Below are 20,050 nucleotides of genomic sequence, written 5' to 3'. Positions count from 1 at the left end.
TTTTGCTCTGGAAAACTGGTGGCAGGAAAAAGGTATTTAAAAAAAAACAAAAACAAAAAACGCTGATTTTAACGGAACTCATTCTCTCCAGATCGAAAACAGGCTCTTCTGGATAAAACGTTCAGTTAAAGTTCAAACTCCAAACAGACTTTGTGTGGATTTCAAAGGCACTTCTTCCTCTAGGCAGGTGCAGCTCTGCACCGGGAGCATGGAGGGCGGGCCCCTGTCCCCTCAGCCAGGCCTTCTCGGACGCTGAACAGCTTGCACAGCTGTCCCTGGTAGATTTGTCAAGACTCCCCGTCAAAACTGCATCCCTCCTCTTGCCAGGGTGACTTCAGAGGGGTGCAGCTTATGTGCCTGGGGGGTTGCGGGCAAGGCTTCCAGCCCTCGTTTTGGACTTTAGACCCTCGAACCAGAGGGCCACTAGTAGACGGGCATGGCCTGAAGATCTAAAGGGGACTCAGTCCCATATCCGAGGCTCAGTGCGTCTGTAGGCCACATTCCCAGCCTGTAACGCCTGGCTTTCACCAGTGCCCAGAAGGACGTGGTAGGCGAAATACGAATGAAAGCTGTCACTGGCACTTGAGGCCTCTGTGCTGTTTGGTGCCACGGGTGAAGGCCGTGGGCGGCCGGGGGCGGGGGGGGGGAGGGGGGGAGCGGCTACCGGCTCACAGATGCCCGCGGCCCCTCCAGGTGGTCTGTCCCTCCAGCCCTTCCTTCCGTCTGTCTGCCCTCTCCCCTGTCCAGGCCTGAATTTCAGCCTCCCAGGGGGCCAAGTTCAGGGGCCAGTCTTGGACAGCTTTGTGGCTGTCCGCTCACGCTGGGGAGAGCCGAGGGAATCCACCTCCGTAAGGAAAGGTGCTCCTTGGCCATTGACAAATGGTCTCGCGCCTTTCGGTGCTAACCCATGGGACTTGATCAGGACAGCCGGCTGCTCAGGGAATCCTTCAGGCTTGGAGCTCTAGCACGAGGTGTCCTACCGCCTGCCCCTAACGTCTTGATGTCCTTTACCACCCACCCTCTGCTCTGGGAAGTGGCTTGACTTGCTCCCAAATTGGAATTCTACGTAGGCATATCTGATGAAAGGGGTTGGGCTTGAGAACTGGGCTCCTAACAGGAGAATTTTCCCCGGACACAAAGCCTACTTGAAAGATGGTGGGTAGCTGCAAGGTGACCCACGCCCACTAGATGGCCACACAAGTATTTCTAGATCTTCTGCGGCCCTCAGGCCTCCCACAGCTAGACCCACCCCGCAGACCCGCCCCTCGGTGAGGGCGGCCATCGAGGCGGCGGCAGGCCTGGGCCTCCTGGGGGACCCCACCCTCTGTCCTCTCTCTTCCAGGCACGACCCCTCAGGAGGCAACCAGAGAGGTGGGTGTCTGAGAGTTTGGTGGGTGCCAGGAACCTATCTGTCCTTCTCGAGGAGGCGAGAGTCAGACTCGGGCAGAGCCGGGTGCAAGTTCAGATGCTACTCCTTACCAACTGCAGGGTCAGACCCTAAAGGTTGGAAAACAGGGTAGTGCCAGCACCCCACCCCTAAGAAATTCAAAATGAAAAAAGTTCTAAGTCCAATTAGACCCCTCAGTAAAACTTGGTGGGGGGGGGTGGGGAGAAAAACAAACAACAAGAACAATAGTAAGTCATAGGATTAGATTTACGATTTCAAAGCGACGCTACACTCGCAGGTAGGCTGACTTCTCTCCCTTGGGCTTCTGAGCACACATCAGTCAGTCCGGCTGCGTGACCTTGGCCGAATCACTTAGGCTGTCTGGTGCCCGGCCCGAGTCTATAAAGTAGAGTGAGTATGAGTTCCTCCCAGGGATGTTGAAGGACCACGGGAGATGATAGCTGTAGAGTATTCAGCTCCGAACCTGGGACGTAGTAGTTGCTCAATAAACAGTGGTCTTTGGTGCTGTTGGGATGTGCTCCCCATAGCGCTGAAGCCTGGTGTCGGCTGGTCAGCAGCAGTCCAGGATGGATGGGGGGGGGGGGGGGGGCGCGCTCAGCTGATGTCTCATCTGGAAAGGATGGAGACATGAGTCAGGGGTCAGGAGAGGAGACCGTCCCAAGCTGGGCCCCAGTGCTCATCTCTTGGCATCCCCCCACGTCCCTCATGCATTCCCCGGAAACAGACCCCCGTGAGAGGCGGCTGGTTATTTTCACTTTCAGGGGCAGAAACTCTGAGAAGGGAGGACCCGAGGCTTGCCCAGTGTCACTCACGGCGGAGCAGGAATTCAAGCCCAGGCTTGCGGAGCAGTTTGGGCTCAGTTCTCTCCCGCTGCATCTGTTGTAGGTGGGGGGCTTCCTGATCACCTCTGCCCTGAAGTGGCCGGCCCTGGGCTTTCCTGGGCTCCTCCGTGGCCTTCTCCTGCCCCCAGACCTTCTGCCCTGTTCTAGGGAGACAGCCGGTGACTTGGTCACACATACACACGCGTACACACGAACGCAAGCGTGGGCACGCACCCGTCTGGGAGCGCGGGAACGGAGGGGGCAGAGAATTCACCGTGTCCCGAGAGGTGCTGATACACCCGCCCTGATCCCAGCCAAGTCCAGGGCCCTTGTTTTACGGCTCGGGAGCCTGAGGCCCGAAGGGGGGCCTGGCCAGATGTGGCGGCCGGGCTCAGAGCCAGGGTTAGAGCCCAGCTTGACTCACTTCTTCTCATGGAGCCACTGTGTGTCCCTGGGAGGGGTCACCATGGCAACAGGGACAGTGGTGGTGGTTCAGGTCAGTGGGAGGCAAAAGCCAGGGAGCTAACATTTCTTGGGCACCTATGAAGTGACTGGTTTGTTGGGGGGAATTTAACTACCTGGAGTATAAACACGGCAATCGTTTCATTTTTTTAAAAAGACGAGACGGCAGAGGTACAGACTCCGAGTTCTGCCTGCCCGGGATTCCCGTTCAGACGCGCACACCGGCCTGCAGGGGTGAGGCAGGCTCTGCCGCACCGTCCTCGACCCTCTCCCACTTCCTGGCTCCTCCAGGGCTGGAGGCACGGAAGGTCCTATAGATGGGGTCCTACGTACATCATGAAGCAGAGGCCAGCCTCCCCCCGGATCCCTCCGGCCCTGAGCTGGGCCCCACTGTTGCTTGACGAACAGTGAAAATCTGCCATGCCCCAGGCTCTGCTCTAGGCCCAGGGGCCTCCACGGTAAGTAAGACAGGCCTGGTCCTGCCCTTCCGTGGCTGACATCCCAATGAAGGAGACAGAAGACCCGAGAACAACTGGGGAACTACGTTTGGCCATTTCGGGCGGTGCCCAAGTGAGGGAGATGGTGTTGGTGATGGGGTAGATACACCCACAGGGGTTTGGGGGGGCCTCTCTGAGGAGGCGACAAAAGGAGAGTTCTTCAGGCAGGAGGAACGGCTGTGCAAAGGCCCTGAGGCAGGAATCCGCAAGGCCTGATAGGAAACAGAAGGAAGGCCGGTGTGGCTACAGTTTAGAGGGCGAGGGGGAGTATTAGTAAATAATTAGTAAAATTATTGATTTTATTATTTCGATTTGAATTCTCAACAGTAACGGAAAGTCAGCAAGACGGGGCTCCCCAGCCCCCCAATGCTGCCCAGGCGGGAGCTGATGTCTTGCCACAGCTCCTTGCTTGCCAGGGGCCTCTGCCCTTCCTCTCAGCAGCCCTCGCTGAGATCTCCGGGCCCCCACGCCAAACCCGGGCAGCCTGAAAGCAGCCGAGACCCTCGGGCCCCAGACAGAGAGTAGGGAACAGGGAGATGGTTCGGAGAGTGCCAGTGCTGGCTGGCCTGGTGGCTCAGCCTGGATCACACAGAAGAGGTCCGCCCATGGGAGGGCCCAGTGTGAACACTGTTTTCTATGATAAGGGACCTTGAAAGTCAAGGCAAGACGCGATGGGCCCGGCCCCCTCCTGAACTCCTCCAAAGCCACCCACTGTTGTTCTGTAATCTGGGCGAGGCTTCTTTCTGTTAAGCCCAGTTCTGTTCTAAGACGCACCCCCCCCCCCCGCCCCCAGAAGGGCTGTGAGGACATGGGGGGCTCCCGGTCTGGAAGTAACTCTTGGGCTCACCGCCCTGCTGCCCATGGGCTAAGTGACCTCCTACAAGTCACTTAGGGGGAAAGGAAGTCAATCATAAGTTTCCCAGTTAGGGAACTGTGTGGCAATCCACTGACATCGTCCCCATGAGACACAGGTACGTGGAAAGAATTACAGTAGAAATTAGTCCCGCGTGGCATGTGGGGAAAGACCTGGGACACGGTAGCCGCTTCACTGACGGTTCCCGAGATTATAATCCTCTCCCCGCCTTGCTCTGTCCCCTCCAGCCACACGGGGACCCCTGGCTACTCCTCACGTGTGCCAACCTCCTTCCTCTTTGGGTCTCTGCACCTGCTGGCCCCTCCCCCCACATCTGTGCATCTCACTCCCCCGGGTCTCTGTTCAAGGGGGGTGTTAACACCAACCTCCTTCCTGCTGTCTGTTCTCCTCAGCCCTTACAGTTTCCTATTATTCTTCCTATTATTATTATTACTCCTATTACTATTCTACTTAAAAAAATTTTTTTATGTTTATATATTTTTGAGAAAGAGCGCACTAGGGGGGGAGCGACTGTGTGTGGGGTGGGGGGCGGGACACAGAATCTGAAGCAGGTCCAGGCTCTGAGCTGTCAGCATAGAGCCTGACGCGGGGCTTGAACCCACGGACCGGGAGGTCACGCCCTGAGGCCAAGTCATACACCTAACCGACTGAACCACCCAGGTGCCCCCTCTCCTACTTATTCTTATTTTTGAGGGAGAAGCATTGTCATTAGCCTCCTTTCAAAGGAATAGAAGCTTCTAGAAAGCAAGCAACGGCTTGTAGTGGGTTGAATGGTGCCCCTCTACTCCACACCAAAGATATGTCCAACAGCCCAGAAACTGTGAATGCGACCTTATTTGGAAAGAAAAGGTCTCTGCCGATAGAATTTAAGGATCTTGAGATGACACCCTCCTGGATTGTCCAGCGGGCCCTAATTCCAGTGACAAGTGTCCTTATAAGACACCCACAGAGGAGAAGGCGGGAGGCAGAGATCGGAGGCACGTAGCCACCAGGAGCGTTGCAGCCCCCGGAAGCTGAAAGACGCAGGGAAGAATCCTCCCCCAGAGAGCCTCCGGAGGGAGCGCGGCCTCGCCAACCCCCGGATCTCAGACCCCCGGCCTCCGAAACCGTAAGAGAGCACCTATTGTTGCACGGCGCCCAGTTGGTGGTAGTGGTTAGGGCAGTCCCAGGACATGGAACACCGCTGCGTGGCCAATATCCAGAACAGGGCCCGGGATGCAGCAGAGCAGAGAACAGCGAGACCTCTCTGGAAAGGGCCAGAGAGCAAACATTTTGAGGCTCTGCGGGCCACATGTCTCTGTCACGACAGCCCAACTCTGCCGACGGAGCAGGAAGGCAGCCACAGACAATACGGAAACCGAAGGGCCGTTTTCCAATGAAACTGTACTTCTGGACGCCGAAATCTGAATTTCAGATACTTTTCCTGTGTCACAAAATAGTCTTACTTTGATTTCTCCCCCCCCCCCGCCGCCCCCCAACTATTTAAAAATGTAAAAACCGTTCTGAGCCGGTGGGCCGGACACAAACAGGTTGTGGGTGGGATTTGGTGTGTGGGCCACAGTTTGCTGCTTCCTGTGCAGATGCTCAATGAGTGTTTGCTGAAGGACTAGAGAAACATCAGAGGAGGAGGCTGGGTGGTACAGTCAAGTTGTAGCCCAGACGCCGTGATGCAGCCACGGGCGCCCTGAACTCCCTGAGAATTCAAACGGATTTGGATTCCCTGCAGACTGGCTGGGGAAGTCGTTCCGGGGCCCTCAGTGCTGGTCTGTGCCGTGCCCTGAGGGCCAAAGCAACGGAAGAGGCAGGTGGCCACAGGCACTCAGATCGGATGGGGAGCTGTGGATTTAGGAGGGCAGATCCTGGGGTGACCATCTGGGTCCAGTTCTGAGGACAGTGGAGGTGAAACTCTAACCCAGGGGTGGTAAGGTCCGGTCGGTCAGTGGCTGTTGGGATTAGGCCAGGAATGTAAATGAGCCAAGGAGGCCTGACGTGAGACAACTAGGGGTGGCGGGGAGTGTGGCAAAGTGGAGAGACCATCTCCTGTCTTCCGGCAATGCCTCAGCTCCAGCTAATTCTGCCAGCCGGGAGTGCAGGCCCAGCACTGGCCGAGTTTTAGACTGTTCCTGAGAAGGTGGAGAACCCAATTGTTTGCACGAAATCTCCTGATTTAAAAACCTTGGCTCGAAACAAAAATCTTGGGGCACTTGGGTGGCTCAGTCGGTTGAGCGTCCAACTCTTGATGTTGGCTCAGGTCATGATCTCATGGTTCGTGGGATCGAGCCCCGAGTCAGGCTCTGAACTGAGTGCAGAGCCTGCTTGGGAGTCTCTCTCTCCCTCCTGCTTGCACTCTCTCTCTCTTAAATAAATAAACTTAAAAAAAAGTATCTTGGCTCAAATTAAAAAAACACACGCCAGGAACTTTCCATACGTTGAATGGATATTGTTACACCCATCTTACGATGGTGGGGGGGTGCTTCGTTGCCTGACCAACAGCACACGGCCGTGAGACGGCCAGTCTGCTTGTCGGTGCCTTTGCAGTTTTCCTAGTGAGGGTTCCCTGGGCCCCACCCACTGGGTGGAGGGCGAGGGGCTCAGGGGGTGTCTCTCCAGCTGGGACAGCTGGGTCCCTGTCACCTCCAAGGGGGCCAGAAGGTGAGGTTCAGCTTTCTGAAGGGACAAGGCCACATGTGAATCTCCTCGGTTGATGGACAAGTGGCTGGGCACCGCCCCCCCCCGCCCCCCCCAACACCCAATGGAAGCAGCTGTCACTCACGTTTGCCAAGGAGGCAGCGCTCTGTCAAAGAAGTCTTGGGAAAATGGATGCCCCTCTGTGCCTGTATCTTAGGGGCCCGGGAAAGCACGCCTGCGCTGTCTCATTTCACAATCCCATCAGACGCGGCACCCGCTCTGGTGGAGAAGGATTTGCTCTTAACGAGGCTGCCCAGAATTGCCTTGTTTTCTTGGCGGTGACAAACTACATCCTTTAATAAAAGTTTCATGACTCAATTTAGCGAGGGAGACACGTAATCCCAGCCCCGCCTGCCCTGATCTCGGAGATTATCCCCGGTGCTGGTCTCTGGAACATTCCCGTGTTGGACACCAACACTGTCTCCAGGGCTATTGCTCGCCGAGCTCGTCGCGGCATCTGTGGCGCGACTTTTGCACCTGCCCTAATCACTGGGGGCCGGTGGCAGGTGGTCGAGAGTCTGCAGACCTACTGGCTCTTTGCAACGTGCCCCGCCCATCCGGGGGTGGGGTCTATTTGCCCTCCCCTGAGTTCTGGCCGGGGTGTTTTGACCAATAGAATGCAGGGAAATGACTCACGTGAGTGCCTAGGCCAGAGCCCCAGAAGTCTTGCAGCTTTCACTGTCCCCCCTCTCGGGGGGCTCCCGCGGGGGAGGGCTGATACCACCCCCCCCCCCCCGCCCCAGCCAGCACAGTGCCAACTGAAAACTGCAGCCCATGCATGATGCCGGGAGAGACAGACTCCAGCCCATAGAATCATGAGAAATAATTTCTGCTTTACACCACGGAGTTTTGCAAGTTTGTTAAATGGCATTGGATGACAGCTGTAGCCACCTCTTAGCTTCAGCCGTGACGTTTGGGTGGGGACTGACCGGGATCAATGGACCCCGTAGATCGGGGGGGGGGGGTGCATCTTGACCGGCTTGAGCCGATCGGCGCATCCCATTCTCCCCGTCTATGGTGAGGGGTGGGGAGCCATGTGCTGGGTGGGGCTTCCTAGAGAGAGAAATCTCCTCACTCCCTGAGCAAGAGCTGACGTGGTGGGAAAATGTGAGGTCAGGGATCAAGGCAGCCATTCTGGGGGCTTCCATGTGGCCCCGAGGGCAGAAGGATGAAGCTAATGCCGTGGGAGATAAACCAGAAGGCAGAAGAGGACCCAAGTCCTTGGCATCTTTGAGCTGCTCCCTCAAGCCACACGTGAAGCAAGACCTCCCTCTGGGCTTTTCAATTGTATGAGCCAATGGGTGCCTTTTGAATCGTTTAAGCCAGCCCTAAATGACTCACTTCCCTCCTATATGTGGTTCAAGAACACCCAGGGGGTACTTACAGATTTTCATTTCTTTTCTTTTCTTTTTTTTTTTGAATTTTTTAAACGTTTATTTATTATTGAGAGACAGAGAGAGAGCATGAGCATGGGGCGAGGGTGGGGGGGGGGTGGTGGCGCAGAGAGAGGAGGAGACACAGAATCCGAAGCCGGCTCCAGGCTCAGAGTTGTCAGCACAGAGCCCGACGCGGGGCTCGAACCCACAGACCATGAGACCATGACCTGAGCCAAACTTGGACACTCAACCAACTGAGCCACCCAGGCGCCCCGATTTTATTTTCTTTTAAGACGTTGGGGCACGTAGAGACAAAGCATTATGTTAAGGGCTGTGCATTAGAGCATTGTTTCTATTGAAAAACTAGAAATAACCTAATTGTTGAACAACAGGATGTTGTTTGAGTCAATGGCGGGACATCCACACAGTGAAACACTCTGCATGCAGCAGAGGACAGTCGGGGCCTCAGCTCTGAATTGAGGTCTTGACGGTGCCATTTATCTCCCGTGTGACCCTAGGCTAGTTCTGTAACTCTTCTGAGCCTCAATCCCTTCTTTTGTTAAAATTGGTACAGTAGTAATGCCTACCGATAGCATTTTTGTGCAAATTAAATGAGCTATGCGAAGCGCTCAGTTTAGTGCCTGGAATATTCCGAAATGTGTAATTAATTGTTATTATTATCGACAACATCTAATGACATTGAGCGGTGGTTGTGATATGATTTCAAATGTAAAAAGCTTGGTACAAAATTGAACACGCCGTGTTGAGATTTTAGAAAATGTGCTAAAATTTTGGATGAAAACACCAAATTATCCACTCAAGTGAATATCAAATAATTGCAAAATTATAGGCAATGTAGACATTCTTTACACTTTTTTTGTATCCTCTGAGGTTTCTGCAACACAGTGTCTTTATAATCTAGAAGAAAAAGCTACTACAAAGGAAGAAAGGAAGGAAAGGAGGGAGGGAGGGAGGGAAGAAGAAAGGAAGGAACGGATAACGAAAAGGAAAATAGCTCCCAAATGGGAAAAACCATTGCAAGAAGAGAAAGGACATCGTCTGTAGACTGGTGTTGGATCCTGACCAGGTGGCCCACAGCCTCCAAGATGGCGCCTAACGATCCCCTCCTTCTGTTCACATCTCTGAGTAGTCTTCTCTATCTCGTGCTGGTTGGTATTAACCTCTGTAAGCGCCTTGAATATTATGGAAATTGACAGTGTGTGACATCCAAGGCTATGTCACAAAAGACATTGCAACTTTCACCTCACTTTTTCGAAGGTCACTCACTCTAAGGAAGCCAGCTGCCATCTTGGGGGCATTCAAGCTGCCCTATAGACAGGTCAGCATAGCGGGGGTCTGTGGCTTTCTGCCAACAGCCAGCATGAACTGGTGGGGCAGCCACCTTGGAAGTCAAGCCCTCAGAGACTCTAGCCCTGGCTGACATCTTGACAGCAACCCCCAAGGACCTCCCCACTAAGCCAATCCCAAATTCCCGATTCAGAGATACTGTGAGCTAATCAAAGCTTCTTGCTGTTTGGGGGTAATTTGTTACACAGCAACTGGTGACTGGTACACCAAGAGACAGGAGCCCATGTCTATTAGACCCTTGCGTTGTCCTGGGACAAATAGTCTTATGCTGAATCCTTATTCTTATGCACAAGCATTCTCATCCTGAGCCCCTCAACAAACTCTCATGTAGTGTCTGTGACGAGTCAGTGTGGTTTGACGCATTACCCGTGTTACTCAGGTGGTCCTCACAATAACTCTGTGACGCAGAAGCCATTATTATTCTCACTTCACAGATGAAGAAACGGAGACGCCGAAACACTACACGGCCAAGGTGGCATAGGGATTGGTGGCAGAACCGGGATTCAAACTCACATGGTCTGGCGCCGGGGTCTACACTTCTGCCCATCACACCATGTTGTGAGGAGACACCGAGGCCCAGCAGTGAGCGCAGCCGCTGTCCTTGTGAGTTCCCATTCATTCTTGCCCCTCGCCCATTGCAAAGGAACGTTTTTATGAAGACATATTATATGAGCATCTCTGGGACGTGTGTTGGCCCTTTCTACTCTCCACATTCTTTTTCCCTTCTGTCGATTCTGTATACTTTGGTTGTGGAGAAGGTTGGTGAGTTCTAACAGGGAGATGTGTCCAGTGGACCTCTTCCCATCTCCCTGGTGACCCAGACTTGCTGCGCCGGGTGCCTGGGGCCAGCGGGATTTCCCATCTGTGTCTTTCCTCATGCACAGGTCATTGGGAGAGGGCTTGGGGCTGGAAATGTGAGAGAAATCACGAGAACACAAATTGCCACCGTATCGGTTAGCTTTTGCTCCCAAAATGCTACGTAACAAATGACCCCCTAAGCCCATGCCTTAATAGTTGTGAGTACTGTGGGCCGGTTGGCTGACTGATCTAGGCCGGAGTCAGGGAGGGAGCTCTATTGGTCTTGGCTGGGCTCAGGCACTCATCTGGAAGTCAGCTGGGGGGCCGTCAGTCAAGGTTCTCCTCCTGGGGCTGGCGGCCTAGCTCAGGTGTGTTTTTGTCATGGCAATGACAGAGGGCCAGTGGGAACACGCAAGGTACCTTGATGGCTCTCCTGGGAACCGGCCCGTCAATATTTATGCCTTCTACAATCCGCAGAGCAAGTCACGTGGCCAAATCCCAAGTCAAGGGGCAGGGAGGTAGGCCCGCAGTGGAGGGACACTCCAGAGTGACAAAAGGCATGGCCGATGGACAAATACCAGAGTCAGAGCAAGCAGCCCGGGAAGAAAGGCCACTAGAGTTTCCCAGCTCCACTGTACTTCTGCAAAGCGACCAAGAAGGCAGGCTCCGCCTTCTCCCAGGGCCAAGGACCCTCTTTCCCGCAGCCTGGCTACCAGGTACACGAAGTCACAACCGCTTAGTCGCCCCTCTCCCCCATTATGGCCCTTTTCGACCAGTGGTTCCAACATTCCTGTCTGTGAAGACCTATCACGGTCCCCTTGATTTCCAGCCCCAGGCCACCCTCTCGTGTGCCCGTCCTTGGTTCACTGTGCAAACCCCAGCCGAGCCCCTTTCCAGCCCAGCGTGCCCTGGACGGCCGGTCAGGGCTAGATTTTCTCTCACTAACATCCTTAACCCTAGTGGGGGGGTTCCCTTGTTTCCTCCATGTGTCACTGCCTTCACCCCTTTCAGTGAAACCCTCTTTTAAAAAAAAAATTATTTTTGAGAGAGAGAGAGCATTCATGAGCAGTGGGGAGAGGTAGAGGAAGAGGAAGAAAGAGAGAATCTTTTTTTTTTTTTTTAATGTTTATTTGTTTTGGAGACAGAGTGTGTGCGGGGGAGGGGCAGAGAGCGAGGGAGACACAGAATCCAAAACAGGTTCCAGGCTCTCAGCTGTCAGCACAGAGCCCGACGCGGGGCTTGAACCCACGAACCGCGAAATCATGACCTGAGCCGAAGTCGGACGCCCAACCGACTGAGTCACCCAGGCGCCCCCAGTGAAACCCTCTTTTAATTCAATACATTTCTGGTCAAAACCTTCCAACCCACAGAATGGAGTTGACCCCTCACAGGTTCCCGGGGACTCCCTTTCCAGGGCAAGGCATCCTGGGCCGCTGGAAGTTGGAGTCACACACTCGGGGTTGAACCTTAGCTCTGACGAAAAGATGTCCCTTGCTTATAAACCTGAGGAAGACAAGGCAGCACAGAGCAGCGTAGGCAAATGAGCTGTGCACACCCTTTTCCAGCAAGTTCTGTGCCCCTCACCTGCCATCAGAGTGTGGGGCTCGAGCATCCCTTACAGTCTGTGCCGAAACCACAGGCCTGGACTTCAGTTTTTTAGAAGCTCATATGGTCTCCTGCATGGTGGGGGAAAGAAGCCCTGGTCCCCAAGGTCAGCGGTCCCCATGTTCTCACACTGGGGGCTCCCTCTTGCCCCCCCCCCAACAGTCTCCCTTTTGACAGTTATCATCCATCACAGCCACAACAGCACCTTGACGCAGAAGACTTCTCTGTGATCCTTTGTTACGAGATGGGGGGGAGTGACCCTGACGATGGCATTCAGCAGCTGCTGAGCCTTGAATGTGAGTCTCCTGTTTTTCCTTTGTGAAAAAGACAAGCGCCCAAGTTCGCTGACCTCTTCTGGGGTGACACGAGACTGTCAGCTCTTTGTCTCCCCCCCCCCCCCAAGAAAACAATGTGCCTAATCTACTCCTTCAAGAGGAAGGTGAGTTTTAAACAATGCCTGAGACTGATTGCTTTTCTGAGAAGAACTCAGGTGTTGGGAAGAGAGCATTTTGAAAGCAGATGCTTGAAAATGGTTCCATTGTTCCGAGCTTTTGTTGCCCCAAAGCGATGAAAGTGGGTTTTCTTTAAGGACTCTTGGAGTCTGCACACTTTAGGGACAGGAAATTCCAACCGAGTCCAAAATCTTTCAAAAGAAAACTTTTAGGGGCGCCTGGGTGGCTCAGTCGGTTGAGCATCCAGCTCTTGATTGAATCAGGTCATGATCTCAGGGTCATGGGATCGAGCCCTGTGTCAGGCTCTGTGCCGATCGTGGAGCCTTAAGATTCTCTCCCTCTCTCTCTCTTCCTCTGCCCCTCTCCCCTGCTTGTGCTCTGTCTCTCTAAAATAAAGAAAAAAAAAAAAAAGGAAAGAAAAAAGAAAAAAAAAACTTCTAGGGAGACTTGAATCTATTTGCTAAAAACACACAAATACCAATCTGCCTGGAAAGCTTTGTATACATCAAAATTTCAGCATTGCTCTCAGCTTTAGCAGCCACTCAAATCAAGTATGGAAAGAATCCTACATAAAACCGGACCCTTGGGGGCACCTGGGGGGCTCAGTGGGTTAAGGGTCTGACTCTTGATTTCTGCTCAGGTCATGATCTCCGAGCCCTGAGTTGTGCTCTGCGCCGATAGCTCCGAGCCTCTTTGGGATCCTCTCTCTCCTTCTCTCTCTCTCTCTGCGTCTCCCCTGCTCGTGCTCTCTCTCTCTCTTAAAAGAAATAAACTTAAAAAAAAAAAATCTGACCCTTGACTGACAGCAGTGTTAACCCTCAAAAACAAACAGAACACAGGCAGTTGCATTGCAAGTAGTAAAAAAATAAATAAATAAATACATAAATAAAAAATAAAAATAAATAAATAAAAACGTTAAGAATGTTTAAGTGAAAGCCAAAAGGCGTGCTAGGCTGTTCATGAATAAAATAGAGACATTTGAAAGTAGCATTTCGTCTTTATGCCCTTAAAAATTTTCTAGCTTTCATACATATATGCGTTTACTGTTCACGATGTCTTTGTGCATCGCGATGGAGTTTACAAATGTTGATACTCAGTTCCAGGCTCCTGCTCCTAGTCGCTTGTGGTGTCCCAGGTCCTCCTCCCCAGGACCCTCCCCTCCCGTGTTTGCTTCTTTGGTGGGTGGGTGGGTGCGTGGGTGGCGAGGCTCCCTCCCCGGTGCGGGAAAGCAAGGTCAGCTGTCCTGCTCTCGGCCCCTAGGGGGCAGCAGAGGGAAGCAAACAACAGCTTCGAAAGGTCCAACTCAAACGAAAAGAAAAAACACACACACACAAAACACGCAAGAAGGGACTGGTCCAGGAGACACCTTAAAAACGCCTGTTTTCTCCCCAGTCTTCCTGTTGTCCCTCCTCAGGACCGGCGTAAAACAAACCAGCTGCAGACTTTGGGGCTGGAGGAAAACTCCCACTGAGTGAGGAGCACCAGGAGGAGAGTCTGTGAGCCAACGAGGAAGGGCTCATCTGGGGCGGTGGGGCTGCTGCTTGACTCACCTGCGGACGACTGGGGGACAAGGCGCGGATTCCCACCCCTGCCCTGCTCCTTCCGGAGCTTCAGGTTCTCCCAGCCAATCTAGTTAAGGATTCCAGAAGGGTTCACTGATACCTTTTTGGCCAAAGTGTCGGACGTGCAGTTGGTGCCCGATAAACGTTCACAGGCTCTGACTCGAGTGACTCCTTTATCACGATTCGTGAATGCTCCGGTCCGCTGAGGCCTTCCCTGGCCTGGCTGAGCCGAGGCTGATTTGCTAGTCGCCACATCCCTGTGGTTTCTGAGAACACTTTTGAGCAGATGTGCTTTCTTTCCGCCGCGTTCTCTGCAAACGCAGCTGGGTACCAAGTTGAGGGTTCCTTCTCATGGCTCGGAGCAGGCCTCAGTGTGTGGCGTGAACCTGAGGCATCTCAAGACGCCTCACCTCCCACGACCCCTCCCTCCACCCCCAATCCCTTGCCAGCCCTCTGAGGAACCTTCCAGACACACGGCCCTGGACACATCGTGCGCCTGCTCCACAGCCATCGCTGGATCCCCAGTGCTCAGCACGTGCTGATGGTCCCTTCCCCCACCCCCGTTTACAGAGGAGAAAACAGAGGCTCTGAGAGACAGGTGTGGCCCAGATTTGGCAGAGACAGAATTAAAATTCAGACCTTGCACCCTCAATCTGGAACATCGGACTCTCTTCGGCTCCAATTCCCCTCCTTAGCGAGGCCCCTGCTTGCTCCCTCTCCCTTCCGTCCTGTCTCCTTTTTTCTGCATTTACCACCTATCATCGTCTCTTTCTCAAGAACAGAAGCCCCACGAAGTCATGGACCTGGTCGGTCCTGTTCACCGAACGCCTGGCACAGAGCAGGGACCCAGTACATTCTTCCTGAACAGTCGCTGGGAGGGCTAAGACGGCTTCCAAGAACATGTCGATCTGATAATGAAGTGGGTTCCTTTCCCCTCTGGAGAACCCACCCCCGGGGACTTCTCTGCACGGAGCTCCGGGGTCCCTTCGTCCCCTCGGAACACTCGCCCTGAGCAGCAAGCAGCCACTAAGCACCCCAGCACCGAGGGTCAGGCGTTCCTGGAAACTCTGGAGTGGTGTCTTCCCCAGGGGAAGAAAGAGGGTATTATGCTTAGATACCTTGAGAATGAATGTTTAAAATTTTTTTTTTTCAACGTTTATTTATTTTGGGGACAGAGAGAGACAGAGCATGAACGGGGGAGGAGCAGAGAGAGAGGGAGACACAGAATTGGAAACAGGCTCCAGGCTCTGAGCCATCAGCCCAGAGCCCGACGCGGGGCTCGAACTCACGGAGCGCGAGATCGTGACCTGGCTGAAGTCGGACGCTTAACCGACTGCGCCACCCAGGCGCCCCGAGAATGAATGTTTAAAAAACCCCACCAATAATTGTTAATTGACTAATCCCTTGCTATAATTAGGAGGGCCCAGAGGCCAGGGATGCTCCTGTTTCCCAAGCTCTATTTTTTTTTTTTTAATTTTTTTTTCAACGTTTATTTATTTTTTGGGGACAGAGAGAGACCGAGCATGAACGGGGGAGGGGCAGAGAGAGAGGGAGACACAGAATCGGAAACAGGCTCCAGGCTCCGAGCCATCAGCCCAGAGCCCGACGCGGGGCTCGAACTCGCGGACCGCGAGATCGTGACCTGGCTGAAGTCGGACGCTTAAACCGACTGCGCCACCCAGGCGCCCCTCCCAAGCTCTATTTTGAAGGTTTAGGAACCAGGAAGTGACTTCGGAGGCCCAGAAGCTGACAAATGTCTTTGTATCAGCCGACCCCAAGGAAAAGTGGGGTGCAAAATGCAAGTGGGTCTTGTCCCTTCCATGCATATTTCTACTTCCTGAAAAGCAGTAAGTTCGTTATGAATAGCAACGTTTTCTTTGCGGTTCAGCGTATCGAATATAAAAAAGTGCCAGCTGGACAAGTCGATGAGCTTTCATAAGCCAAACATAACCCGTGCGGGCAGCCCCGGAGGGTGTCCCCAGCGTGGCTCCTCCCAGCCACCGTGCCACCTCCGAAGTATAACCATCATCCTGACTTTTAGCACCATGGATCGGTTTTATCAAAAATGATTCGGGCCTTGATTCCGGGTTCTCGGATTCCAATGCCACCCCTCCCTCCCACCCCCATCCCCCCGAGGCAAGACAGGCGTCCCTGAGGATGTAAGGGCCCCAGAGGGATTGTGCCCCCCCACCCCGTGGCCCCCTGTACAGGGACTTTTGCCAGTGGTTACCAGGCAAAGATGCAGACCCAGTGTCATTCGATCTCGCAAGTGCAGCTAGAAGTCTATCTCGATTTGTATACGAAATCTCATGATTATTAAACGTTGGTAACTCATGAAAATTGAACACACTGTGGAGGCAAGTCCACGCAGGCCGAACGAAACAGACTTATGGGCCAGACTGGCCCGCAGGCCGTCAGTGCGGGGTCACCTTGAGGGGCCCCCAGGCCTGTCAGGGAGACAGGTGCAGACACAGGCCTCACAGCTGGGAGGAAGGCTGGGCCGGGCCAGGGAAGGCTCTGCGGGGAGTGATGTTTCCACCGCACTTTGAAGGACACCCCAGAAGAGGAGAGCAAGGGCATCCAGCAGAGGGAGGAGGGCAGGCAGACATCTAGAGTCTGGTCTGACTGGCCTGCTGGGAACTGCAAAGTGGTTTGGGGCAGCGGGAGGAGCGAGCGGGCAAAGGGGCTGGAGCCTGGAAGGCTCTGGGAGACCTGGGAGGACCTGGGACAGCCTTTAGACTTTGTCCTGGGGCAGGCAGTGGGGGGAGGGGGTTACTCAGAGGAGGGTAAGCAGAGAGGCTGGGCTGGATGGCTGCGGCGGGGGCAGGCTGGGGGACAGCAGGGAAACAGGAGGCCTTGACCTACAGCGGTGGCCCGAGAGAGGGCCACCAGGGCCTTGAGCCCACATTTGCGGCCTCCTAAACAAATCCCACCTGCACTCGCCCCTGACATAGACTCTCCTTGACCAAAGCAGAGTCAGGCCCCTCTGAGCCCGATTCCTAACCAGGCCCTGACCTTGGGCTCTGTCCTTGGCCTGGTTAGTCCCCTTTTAGCAAGGATCCCACCGGGTCAGCTGAGCAAGAATCCCTCCCCCTTGGAACCCAAATTCCTCATCCCCACCCTGGACACCTCCCCCTGACCCCCACCGGCTCCTCGGGCCACGTATCCCCTCTTTTCCTGACTGTGCTCAGAGCTGAGCACCCCCCCGCCCCTGTCTCCCCTCAGGCCAGCCCCCCATTGCTGTGGCCCCTTGAATAAAGAGAGCGTGCCTTACCCTCTTTAACAAGGGTCAGGACTGAATTTTCTTTAACACCTGGCCACAGCCAAGGGGATTTCAACTGTCAATGGCTCTTTGAAAACACCCATCCTCTCCAAGGGGCGGCCTGATGACTTTCCATTCGTTTCTGGAAGGCTGTGCAGGCACACGAGGTGGCATTACGTCTACCTATTGTCGTTACCTGCACCTCAAGCATAAGGCCCGGGGTGGAATCATCCAGAATTTCTAATCTTCCCCGTGTGGCCCCAGATCTGCCTCTCCCAAGCTGTCTCAGCAAATGGCAGCTTTGCCTTTCACGCCCTGTGGTTGATCCTTGAACACATCTTGCTGGGTCTGCGATGAAAATTGACCCTGAACCTCCTTGCCACCACCCTGGGCTGAGCCACTGGCGTTCCCTTGGCCTGGATTTACTCACGAGCCCCTAGGCGGTCTCTAGGTTTCCACCCTTCTTAACCTAACAGCCAGAGAGGTCCTGTTATATCCTAAGTCAGATCACGTCTCCCTTCTGCTCAGAGCCGCTTGAGGCTTCCGCCCTACTCAGGGTAAATGCCATCGTCCTCGTAAGGGTCTGTCCAGACCATGATTGCTCACCCTCTCCCCATCACCTCTGCAACCTTGTTTTCTGCTGTTCTCCACTCCCCACTCCTCACCACCCCCCCTCCCCAACTCACTGCTCTCTGAGTTATCACCCTACCTCAGGGCCTTTGCACTGGTGGCTCCCTCTTCCTATAACCTCCTTTCCTGGGATATCCCCATGGCTTGCTCCCACCCTCCTTCAAGTCTTTGCTCCAATGTCACCTTCCCTGTGGGGTCTCCTTGAAACCCCGATTTAAAAAATCACAACCTGCTACCCTCACTTCTAGCCCCCTCCCTGCTTTCTTTGTCCCCTTGGCTTTTAACACTTTGCGTGCTCTACATCCATAGGTATTAATGTTCACGTTCTCTTCTCTCCCTGGTTCTGAACATCCAGTGGGTGCTCAAGGAGTGGACAAGTGTCTTAGATGGAAATTTCAAATCCCTCTGGGCTTCCTCTGGGTATTTCTGAAAACAGTGTGGTCCCTGAGACATATTTCAGTTGGCATCTGCCGGCTCTGAATGCCCGGGACAGAGTTTCCAGCCTGTAGGTCACCGAGTCCCGGCCACACGCACGCCAACCGCCGTCACAAGCCTCTCTCGGAGGCACTGATTTTCAAATGCGTACAGATACTCCTGCGATGAATATTGCATGCCTGTTTAAAAGGGACACTGAAGTCCTTGCAACTTTTTGGCCATGATGTATTTTCTCCGTCAACCAATACCCTCAACTCCACCCGTATTGCACGGAGATCCTCTTTGTCAAAAACACTTGGGAATGCCTCGAAAAGGGATCTCATGAACAAGATCCCTGGAGACCCCTGGCCATGGTTCATAGGAGTTCCTCCTGCCGGGGACATTGCCCACACTTACTGTCACCCGCCCCCGGGGGCAGAGTAGCAGCGGCTGACAAGGAGCACAGGTTCACCTACCAGAGAAAGGCAATTCACAATCTGTTAACCTTGAATTCTGCAAGCCCTGCCACAACAGTTCTCAGCTTGGGCAGAATTCTTGCAATCAACATGCAATTAATTGATGTACACCCTGGGCATCTGGGCCCCATGCACTGCTGGTGTGAAGGAAGTTCAGGTCATCTTAGAGCAGAGGCGGGGACGGGCGTGCTCACAGTCGGGCAACCCCACTGCACAGGAGATCCCGAAAAGGTTTGTGCCAATGTGGCCCACGGGTCTTGGTTCAGATGTTAATCGCAGTGGCTAGCATTTACTGAGCACCTACTACGTGCCAAATGCTTTTTTTTTTTTTTTTTTTTTTTTGCATCATCTCATTACAAGAGCCCCAGAGAGGTGCGACGACTTGTTCAAAGCCCCCAGCTGGTCAAGCGGGGGGGGGGGGGGGCTAGTGCCCGGCTCCACAGTCGGCATTCTTGACCATTCTGCCCTGACCCCAACCGTCAAGTTTCTGGGTTGGCGGCCTCTGCAGGGCATCCTTACCTAGCAACTCCAACAACCTCGTGTCTAGACCACCTTGGGTCATGCTGCTCAGGATCTCAAGCGGGGATGGCCCGCAGGAGGAAGCCTCACTTGTCATTCACGACACTTCTTTGCCACCGTGCTTGTCCTTCCGTGCCATAATAGAGAGCCCAGGTGACTCTAGCTTCATCCTGCCAGAGAAGCGCTTCCTGTTGGCTTACACAGTCTAAGGCCCCCTGGGCGGCCCCCAGGGAAAGCACAAGCCCCAAAGGCTCTCCCACCCAGCATTCCTGGTGGGACGCCCCTTCGGATGGGTCCTGGGAATCGAGGTCCGAGCCTGAAGCTCCCTGAAGCCTGAAGCTTTGGGAAGCGCAGAAAACTTTGCAGCTCTGACCCTTCGGGGCTCCTTCCTGGGGCTCCCTCCTGCCGGTCCTTGTCCCTCTTGCGGAACCCGGCACGCTCTACCCGTGCCTCCCCAGGGCAGGGCCCCTCCTGGCCGGTTTTGCTGCCCCACGTCCCTCGCGAGGAGCCTCTTTCTCAGAGAGCACGCTGCCTGGCGTTCTCCTTGCTTCCCAGCCCCTCCAATCGGGTGCCGGGCTCCTTGGGGGCGTCCCTTCTCTCCGGGTCCCCCGCCCGCGCCCGGCTTGGGGCGCCCCCTCTCCCTGCTTAGGGCGGGCGCCGGAACAGTGTCGCCGGCCGCCTGCAGGTGTCTCCCCACGGAGGGGCGCGCGTCCCTGCGCCGTGGCCGCTGCCAGGCTCCAGCGGCTCCTCGCCGAGGTGCACTCGCGCTCCGGGCTCCGGGCGCGCCGGAGCCGCTCGGCAGCTGCCGCCCGCCCCCCGCGCCCCCCGCGCCCCCCGC

At 54.6% G+C, this 20,050-nt stretch overlaps 1 long non-coding RNA gene across 1 annotated transcript; it reads right to left on the bottom strand.

The window, feature by feature from the left end:
• Positions 1-1,636: 1,636 nt before the first annotated feature.
• On the bottom strand, positions 1,637-6,889 carry LOC121022492 (uncharacterized). The gene is made up of 3 exons (XR_005786971.1): positions 6,836-6,889; positions 2,221-2,393; positions 1,637-1,871 (listed from the first exon to the last, which is right to left on the bottom strand). It is a non-coding gene; the product is annotated as an uncharacterized LOC121022492 (long non-coding RNA).
• Between the last annotated feature and the right edge of the window lie 13,161 nt (positions 6,890-20,050).

Source organism: Herpailurus yagouaroundi, unplaced genomic scaffold (assembly GCF_014898765.1).
Source record: "Herpailurus yagouaroundi ecotype Mexico unplaced genomic scaffold, PumYag 410, whole genome shotgun sequence".
NCBI classification, from domain to species: Eukaryota; Metazoa; Chordata; class Mammalia; order Carnivora; family Felidae; genus Herpailurus; species Herpailurus yagouaroundi.
This window is presented reverse-complemented; position numbering and strand designations above follow the sequence as displayed.